The 10,292-nt window shown below is 39.0% G+C and overlaps 1 non-coding gene across 1 annotated transcript; it reads right to left on the bottom strand.

Moving 5' to 3' along the window:
- Positions 1 to 9,891: 9,891 nt before the first annotated feature.
- On the bottom strand, positions 9,892 to 9,999 carry LOC130978514 (small nucleolar RNA R71). Its single transcript, XR_009086141.1, has one exon. It is a non-coding gene; the product is annotated as a small nucleolar RNA R71 (small nucleolar RNA).
- Positions 10,000 to 10,292: the final 293 nt, after the last annotated feature.

The raw sequence follows: 10,292 nt of genomic DNA, 5'->3' as shown, positions 1-10,292 counted from the left end.
TTTTCACCTTACCAATGGGAAATTGGGACAAGACCCGACATGTCCACAAAGTTAATTTGATCCTAAACACCGAAATTATACAAAATCTCAACACCAAAGCCCAATAAATTCAGAACTGGAAATGAGGAAATTGAGGAAGAAAATGTGGCTTCCTTATCTTACAATGTTATGGGCTTTGTAGAGCTTGACGTCGCGGTCACGTGGCCGCAAACAAATCGTCACTCGGAGCTCTGGATCAAAAGTTACGTGGATTTGAATTTTGATTAAGGGTTTTGGGGTTTGTTGTGTTCTCCTTCCCCCCTGCTGTGTTACAGCGTTCTTGGCTGAATGGGGAGGGAGAGTGGCATGCCATTAAGCCACTTGGGCCCATTTTGGGCCCGATTCAATCGGTTCGACCCGTTTGACTCAATCTTGGGCCAAATTTTTTGAAATTGGTGTCAAAATTCTCATTTTAAAGAGCTCTATCCTATTTTGATATTAGATTTATATTTTTAATTTTTTTTATTAAAATTTAATTTATTGACTAATTATTCGCTAATTTTTCGGGGTTTACACTAAAACATAATTATAATCCAATATAAACTTTAAAATATCATTCAAATTAAATATACTACATCGACCACAATATTATAATCTCATCCAAATACAAATTCAAAAGTCAAATAACAATAACAAAATCAAGAATATTTTATGTATTATAATAAAAAACAATGAATAAATGCTAATATATTTCTTTACGGTTGACAATCTAGAGTCGATGATAAACAAACATTCATTCAAGATTAAAAAAATACTTATGAAGAACTTCTATATGACATTGATGAGCGGATAATTTATACGCTTTTTGGCATTGTTTTCAGTATGTTTTAGTTAGTTTTTATGATATTTTTATTATTTTTTAGTTAAAATTTACTTTTCTGGACTTTACTATGAGTTTTTTTGTTTTTCTGTGATTTCAGGTATTTTCTGGCTGAAATTGAGGGACCTGAGCAAAAATCTGATTCAGAGGCTGAAAAGGACTGCAGATGCTGTTGGATTCTGACCTCCCTGCACTCGAAGTAAATTTTCTTGAGCTACAGAAGCCCAATTGGCGCGCTCTTAATTGCGTTGGAAAGTATACATCCTGGGCTTTCCAGCAATGTATAATAGTCCATACTTTGTCTGAGATTTGATGGCTCAAATCGGCATTCTAAATCAACTCAAAACTGCCCGGCGTTAAACGCCGGAACTGGCACAAGAATGGGAGTTAAACGCCTAAACTGGCACAAAAGCTGGTGTTCAACTCCAAGAAAAGTCTCTACACATGAAAGCTTCAATGCTCAGCCAAAGCACACACCAAGTGGGCCCGGAAGTGGATTTTTATGTCATTTACTCATTTATGTAAACCCTAGGCTACTAGTTCTCTACAAATAGGACCTTTTACTATTGTATTTTTATCTTTTGATCACTTTAGATCTTAGGATCATCTTTGGATGTCTAGTTCTTAGATCATGGGGGCTGGCCTCTCGGCCATGCCTAGACCTTGTTCTTATGTATTTTCAACGGTGGAGTTTCTACACACCATAGATTAAGGTGTGGAGCTCTGCTGTACCTCGAGTATTAATGCAATTACTATTGTTCTTTTATTCAATTCAGCTTATTCTTGTTCTAAGATATTCATTCGCACCCAAGAACTTGAAGAATGTGATGATTATGTGACGCTCATCATCATTCTCACTTATGAACGCGTGCCTGACAACCACTTCCGTTTTACAAGCAAACAAGGCTTGAATGTTTATCTTGTAAGACCCAGAATCTTTGAAAAGTCTTATTATGAGCAAGTCTCAAATCCTACAGTTATTTATAGCCTTAATTTCAGAGATTATTTTATTATAGATAATTAAGGCAAGTTTTGATTTATTGGATTTGAGATAAGTTATGATTATTATCCAATTTTATAATTATTGGATTATTTTCTATATTTAAAGTATAAAGTTGATAGTTATGAAATAATAAGGATTTTATATGATTAGATAAATAATATTTTAAATATTATTACTGCTATTTTGGAAAATGAAGAAATTAAGTATACCATTTCTAATTTTTAGATTTGGGCATTTTATTGAAAATAATTTGTGAAATTGATGAGCAAATAGTATTTTGTATGTACAAATAGTGTTGGATTTAAATTGGGGTTTCAATTACCATATTATTCCCAACTTTATTTGAAATTACTAAAATGTACCTAACCCTAATTTTCAAAATGAGGAAACCCTAACCCAGTGACCCGTACCCGACCCGGTTCCACCCACACACACAGCCGCAGCAAGCCCTTATCCCTTTCATCCCCTTTTCCCCCCAAAGCAGCATCAGCACGCGATTTTCCTTTTTCCCTTTCCATGAAAGAAAGGAATGAAAACAGAACAGAGAGAGAGAGAGAGGTTGAGTTGCGGATGAAGAGAGGAAGGAGGATCTGATTCGCGCCGCCACCACACGGTTGCTGAGCTGCGCCATCGTCGAGGAGTCGTTGCTGTCGAGGGAGCCCAGAAGAGAGAAACTGCGCGACAGTGAGGGAGGAGAGCGTGGGCCAGTGACGCGAGGGGCACGACCCGTTGCGCCGCCGTGTGCTAACGCCGTCGTCCTCACCTTGCCGCCATCACCCTTGCCACCGAGATAGTCGCCGTCATTTATGGTAGAGCATAGAGGGAGAGCTCGGGAGCAGAGCAGACGCGGGAGATCTGAGGCTGAGCTGGGAGTCCAGCCACCGCGCTCGGCAGTGCTTACGTCGCCGGCGCCGCCTCCGTTGGAACCGCCGTGTTGCGCGAAGCTAACACTGCTGCCGCCGGAAACCGCCACCGAAGCCGGTGTCGTTCGGTAAGCTTTAACCCGTCTTCAGTTTCCTTATCCATTGAAGTTCATCTTTACCATGAGGGTTGTGACGCGGCTGTTGTGCTAGGAGTTGCTGCAAGTTGCCGCCGCCGGAATCACTACCAGGGCCGCCGCTTGGCTCAGTAACTTCTCCTTAGTTGCGGGCTGAGTTCAAATTATGGCATGTCACGGTTAGGCTTGTTTTTGCTATTATGAGTAGTTGAAGCTGAGGCTGCCTCTGCTGCCAGGAACGTCTCTGCTGCCACCGAGTCCCGCCGGCGGTAAGAGTTTTAAGTTTGGTTACTGTTCCTTTGGATTTCCGGGAAGAGTGTTGATAACGCGTGGTTATACAGCTGCTGTTATTAGATATTCAGACCGCCGTTGTCGCCCAAAAGTTATTGATGGAGCTGCTGCCGGGCCGATTTGATGTTGCGGCTGCTTTATTTCGTTAATACAGTGAGTGTTTCTGTTTCGAAAGCCCTGCATTAGTGTTCTTTTCCGTGTAATAAAGTAATTGTACTGTTAATGGTTTTAGGAGTTAGAATCCGGTTTCCTCGTGCCGTTTGTAGCTGTTTATGCTTTTGAGAGAGCAAGCAGAGCCAGGATTTTGGTTGACCGGTGATTTTGGGCTGAGCGAAAAGGAGTCAGTTAACGCGTTTGGGGTTATGGTTTGCGGTTTAAGGTAGGGGCGCTTTCCAAAAACTATATTCTTATATATTGGAATTATTACATATGGATACTGTTGTGAGATATTGTGTATTTGGTGATTGCATCTGCCTTATGTGTCATTTGATTGACTCGAGTGATTATGGATGTTGGTTTGGTTAAATTGTTGTGCGGCTTTGTGAAAAGTAATGTTTTGAAGTGATTCTTTAAAAGATTTGAAATCTGAGTTTAATCCGTTGAGGATTGATTTGATTTGAGCCAATTATTTGATGATGTGAATAGTCGAGTGTACTTTCGAATTCAGCCTGGTTTACTTTAATTAACTTGATCTTGGACAAATGATTTGTTACTGAACCGTTTCTTTAAAGCTTTGGAAATGAGTTAAATCGGTTGATATTGAGTTGATTTGAAATGGTTTTCTTGAGATATGCCATTGAGGCAACTGTTGGATTTAGCTTGCTTTGAATTGATTTCTGGTTTTGAGCTGTTGAAAAGGAATGAGAAACGGTTTAGTTGGGACCCGAACCGGGTGGCAGAAGTCCAAGTTTTAGGGGAGATGTTGCCGAAATTTTTATAAAATCTGAGTCTTTATTGAAATATTGTCTGAAATAATGATGAGTTAAAGACTTCTACTATTCTATTTGAATTATCAAGAAAGTAATGATTCATGCTTTTGAAATGAGTTATTAAAAAGGAAACTGTGATTTAGTCTTGTTTCTCAAGAAAGGTATTACAATTCCTTTGTGAACAAGTTATTTAAATGAAACTTATGCTTTAAGGCCGTTGGAATGTGAAAAAGGTTTATGCCTTCGAATTTGACTTGGGGTTTTCAATTAAAGAAGTTTCAATGGTTTTGAAGGGACCCGAGTGTCTATTGACAAGTCTCATTTTAAAGTGTTTTCAGAAAGGTTTTAAGTACTCCTCGAGTTTTGAATTTTTGCAAGACTAAAATAGTTTCTGAGCAGTTGAAACGCTTTAGAATCCCTCATGGGGTTGAAGCTGGTTTTTGTTTAAGTAAAGGGGGAAAGCCTTTGAAAGAAGTGAATGATCACGTGACTCGGTTTGGCTTAGATTCTATTTTATTACTCAAATCAGGAAGCCAAGGTTTTTAATGAATTTGAATGAACTTGGCGAAATGAGTTATGTTATTCTCCCCTAAAGACTTAGGACTCTGCCGAGAAACTTTTGTTATAAAATCCTATCGTTGGATGGATGATTTTGAATACTTTGAAATAAATCCTTAACTTGCCATGATTTTGGAAGTTTTGGAAAGAGAATGCCGAGAGTGGCTCTGTTTTAAAAAGGGAACTCACTTTGAGTAAATTTGGCTTATGAGCCTGAGATGATTTGAGAAATGAGATTTCTAAAAGCCAAGGCTAAAAAGAGTCGAAACTTGATTTCAAAGTGAAACGATTTGAGAAAAAGTGATCTCTGGCTTAAATGCCGATTTTTCGAATTGATGATGTTGAATGTGGAAGTGCTGTTTTGTTGTGAGCCGGAATGGCTGTGTATGCTATGATATTGGCTGGTTCTGGATTGAACCGTGAGCCGGAATGACTGTGTATACTATGAATATTGGCTGGTTCTGGATTGAACCGTGAGCCGGAATGGCTGTGTATGCTATGAATATTAGCTGGTTCTGGACTGAACCGTGAGCCGGATGGCTGAGATGGATGTTGATCCACAGATGAGAATGAATGCATGTATATGCTAAATTATTGATAATTGTGATTTGCACTTCCACTATCTGAGATACGAGTTTCCCTGGATAGTAGCAGTGGCTAGCCACCACGTGCTCCAGGTTGAGACTTGATACTCTGTTGACCCTATGTCGTAAGTGTGGCCGGGCACTGTGAAAGCCCGGATGAGCTCGCCCCCGTAAATATTCACCAGTGAGGGTGATGGATATGGATCATGTTTATGATCAAGTTTATGATGAGTATAACTCGAGTTGGGGATGCGCGATAGAGGGACAGTCCAATGGTTAGCTACCAGGACTTGTCGGGTTGGCTCTATAACCGACAGATGATATCATCAGCCACTAGGGACAGGCATGCATCATATGCATCTATGTGACATTGTTTGGGTGTGCATATTGTACTTGGTTTGCCTATATGATTAACTGCTAATTGTTTTACTTGCAATAACTGTCTGTTTGTGTTTGCATCTTCCTACTTGTGTTTGCATTTGGAACTCTGTTGGACTGTGGAGATTGGTTGATGGTTGGATTGTTTGGGCTTAAGGCCGTGGTTGGAATGAGATGAACTGATGGTTGATTTCGGTTTTGTGTTTCTGGTTTGGAATAAAATATGAAAGGCTATTTTGGTTTCGCATAGATAAACCATTTTGAAAGGCTTTTGAGTTTTTGAGAATTGAGCGGTTCTTCTTTCAAAAAAGATTTCCGACTTTTCTTTTATTATAAACTGATGAGCGGATAATTTGTACGCTTTTTAGCATTGTTTTTAGTATGTTTTCAGTAGGATTTAGTTAGTTTTTAGTATATTTTTATTAGTTTTTAATTAAAATTCACTTTTCTGGACTTTACTATGAGTTTGTGTGTTTTTCTGTGATTTCAGGTATTTTCTGGCTGAAATTGAGGGACCTAAGTAAAAATCTAATTCAGAGACTGAAAAGGACTGCAGATGCTGTTGGATTCTGACCTCCCTGCACTCGAAGTGGATTTTCTGGAGCTACAGAAGCTCAATTGGCGCGCTCTCAACGGCGTTGGAAAGTAGACATCCTGGGCTTTCCAGCAATATATGATAGTTCATACTTTGCCCAAGATTTGATGGCCCAAACCGGAGTTCAAAGTCACCCTCAGAATTCCCAGCGTTAAACGCCGGAACGGGCACAAGAATGGGAGTTAAACGCCCAAACTGGCACCAAAGCTGGCGTTTAACTCCAAGAAGAGTCTCTACACGAAAAATGCTTCATTGCTCAGCCCAAGCACACACCAAGTGGGCCCGGAAGTGGATTTTTATGCCATTTACTCATCTTTGTAATTCTTAAGCTACTAGTTCCCTATAAATAGGACCTTTTACTATTGTATTTTCATCTTTGGACATCTAGTTCTTAGATCAGATCGGGGTTCTTCTGGCTCCCTCTCTGGGGCCGAAACCAATGATCACTTTTGTTCTTATGTATTTTCAACGGTGGAGTTTCTACACACCATAGATTAAGGTGTGGAGCTCTGCTGTACCTCGAGTATTAATGCAATTACTATTGTTCTTCTATTCAATTCTGCTTGTTCTTTGTCCAAGATATCAGTTGTTCTTCAACTTGATGAATGTGATGATCCGTGACACTCATCATCATTCTCACTTATGAACAAAGTGACTGACAACCACTTCTGTTCTACAAGCAAACAAGGCTCTAGTGTTTATCTCTTGGATTCCTGATACACGATGCATGGTTGATCGCCTGACAACCGAGTGCTCGCCTGACAAACGAGCCAGCCATTCCGTGAGATCAGAGTCTTCGTGGTATAGGCAAGAACTGATGGCGGCATTCAAGAGAATCCGGAAGGTCTAACCTTGTCTGTGGTATTCTGAGTAGGATTCAATGATTGAATGACTGTGACGTGCTTCAAACTCCTAGCAGGCGGGGCGTTAGTGACAGACGCAAAAGAATCAATGGATTCTATTCCGGCCTGACCGAGAACCGACAGATGGATAGCCGTGCCGTGACAGGGTGCGTTGAACATTTCCACTGAGAGGATGGGAGGTAGCCACTGACAACGGTGAAACCCTTGCATAAGCTTGCCATGGAAAGGAGTAAGAAGGATTGGATGAAGACAGTAGGAAAGCAGAGAGACGGAAAGGAAGGCATCTTCAAACGCTTATCTGAAGCTCTCACCAATGATATACATAAGTATCTCTATCTTTATCTTTATGTTTTATTCATATATCATCTATACCCATTTGAGTCTGCCTGACTAAGATTTACAAGGTGACCATAGCTTGCTTCATACCAACAATCTCCGTGGGATCGACCCTTACTCGCGTAAGGTTTATTACTTGGACGACCCAGTGCACTTGCTGGTTAGTTGTGCAAAGTTGTGTTTATGCCATGGTAGTGAGCACCAAGTTCTTGGGGCCATTACTAGGGATTAATTGAGTTGTGAAAAGTAATGATCACAATTTCGCACACCAAGTTTTTGGCGCCGTTGCCGGGGATTGTTTCGAGTATGGACAACTGACGGTTCATCTTGTTGCTTAGATTAGGTATTTTTTTTAGAATTCTTAAAAATGAATTCTAGAGTTTCATGATGATCTGTTGAAATCTGGCTGGCTGAGAAGCCATGTCTAATCTTATTGGACCGAGGTTTCAACTGATCATCACAATAGCTTGTTGATTTCCATCAATCTTGCTATTGGAGCAATGATCTGCTAAGGCTTGGCTGGCCATTGGCCATGTCTAGTGTTTTGGACCGAAGCTTTCTTTGAAAGCTTGGCTGGCTGTGAAGCCATGTCTAATTCCTGGACCGGAGTCTTAGACTAGCATTGCAATGATTCCTGGAATCCAAATTGAGAATTCTGAAACCTTTATTTTCTATTTCCATATAATTTTCGAAAATCCAAAAAAAAAATTAAAAATTACAAAATCATAAAAACCAAAAATAATTTTATGTTTCTTGTTTGAGTCTAGTGTCTCATTTTAAGTTTGGTGTCAATTGCATGTTTCTGCTCTTTTTGCATTCATGCACGTGTCTTCATTAATCTTCAAGTTGTTCTTGATGATTTTATTACTATGATTTTTAATTCTCTTGACTTGAGTGTTTATGTGTCTCATATGCATTCACATTTTGTTAGTGTTAGTAGTATACAAACTGCTAAGTTTGGTGTCTTGCATGCATTGTTATTTGATTTTAGTTGCATTTTGATTATTCCTTATTATTAAAAATCCAAAAATATTTTTAAATTGTGTCTTTTCAAGTCAATAATACAGAGAATTGAAGATTCAGAACATACTACAGAGGAATTACATAGAAAAAGCTGGGCGTTCAAAACGCCCAGTGAAGAAGGACAGACTGGCGTTTAAACGCCAGCCAGGGTACCTGGTTGGGCGTTTAACGCCCAAAAAGGTAGCATTTTGGGCGTTAAACGCCAGAATGGATACCATTCTGGGCGTTTAACGCCAGGATGGCACAAGAGGGAAAGATTCTATTTTCAAATCAAATTTTTTTCAAGTTTTCAAAGTTTTTCAAAATCAAATCTTTTTCAAATCAAATCTTTTCAATCAAATGTTTTCAAAATCAATTTCTTTCCTTTTTCAAAGATACTTACTAACAATTAATGATTTGATTGAACAATTCAAGTATGTTGCCTTTTATGTTGAGAAAGGTTTAATGTTTGAATCATATCTTTTCTTGTTAGGCAAGTCATTAATTTTTTTTTAAAATCAAATCTTTTTAAAATTGTTTTTCAAATCATATCTTCTCAATCACATCTTTTTAAAACCATAACTTTTCAATCATATCTTTTTAATCACATCTTTTTCAAAATAGTTTTCAATCAAATCTTTTTAATTTCTAATTTCAAATTCTTTTTCAAAAATCACTTGATTTCTTTCCCACTTCTAGTTTTCGAAAATTATTAATCAATTTTTCAAAATGTTTTTAAAATCTTTTTAATTTTCGAAAAATCTCTTCCCCTCTTCTCACATCCTTCTATTTAGGGAGTATCACCCCTTCTCAATGCACAATTCGAACTCCATCTAATTAAGTTCGAATTCTTCTCCTTCTTCTTTCTATTTTTCTTCTTCCTCTGACACCTCAAGGAATCTCTATACTGTGACATAGAGGATTCCACATTTTCTTGTTCTCTTCTCTTTCATATGAGCAGGAGCAAAGACAAAGGCATTCTTGTTGAAGCTGACCCTGAACCTGAAATGACCTTGAAGCGAAAGCTAAGAGAAGCTAAGGCACAACTCTCTGTAGAGGACCTAACAGAAATCTTCAAAGAAGAAGAACCCATGGCAGCCAAAAACAACAACAATGCAAACAATGCAAGGAAGGTGCTGGGTGACTTTACTGCACCTACTCCCGACTTCTATGGGAGAAGCATCTCTATCCCTGCCATTGGAGCAAACAACTTTGAGCTTAAGCCTCAATTAGTTTCTCTAATGCAACAGAATTGCAAGTTCCATGGACTTCCATTGGAAGATCCTCATCAGTTCTTAGCTGAATTCTTGCAAATCTGTGACACTGTCAAGACTAATGGGGTTGACCCTGAGGTCTACAGACTTATGCTATTCCCTTTTGCTGTAAGAGACAGAGCTAGGACATGGTTGGACTCACAACCTAAAGAAAGCTTGGACTCATGGGAAAAGCTAGTCAATGCCTTCTTGGCAAAGTTATTTTCACCTCAAAAATTGAGTAAGCTTAGAGTGGAGGTCCAAACCTTCAGACAGAAGGATGGAGAATCCCTCTATGAAGCTTGGGAAAGATACAAACAATTGATCAGAAAATGTCCTTCTGACATGCTTTCTGAATGGAGCATCATAGGTATTTTCTATGATGGTCTCTCTGAACTATCCAAGATGTCTTTGGATAGCTCTGCTGGAGGATCTCTTCATCTGAAGAAGACGCCTACAGAGGCTCAAGAGCTAATTGAAATGGTTGCAAATAACCAATTCATGTACACTTCTGAAAGGAATCCTGTGAACAATGGGACTAATTAGAAGAAAGGAGTTCTTGAGATTGATACTCTGAATGCCATATTGGCACAGAACAGGATATTGACTCAACAAGTTAATTTAATTTCTCAAAGTCTGTATGG

Source organism: Arachis stenosperma, chromosome 4 (assembly GCF_014773155.1).
Source record: "Arachis stenosperma cultivar V10309 chromosome 4, arast.V10309.gnm1.PFL2, whole genome shotgun sequence".
Lineage (NCBI taxonomy): Eukaryota > Viridiplantae > Streptophyta > Magnoliopsida > Fabales > Fabaceae > Arachis > Arachis stenosperma.
The sequence above is the reverse complement of the archived record's forward strand: the minus strand, read 5'-3'. Positions and strand labels throughout refer to the sequence as shown.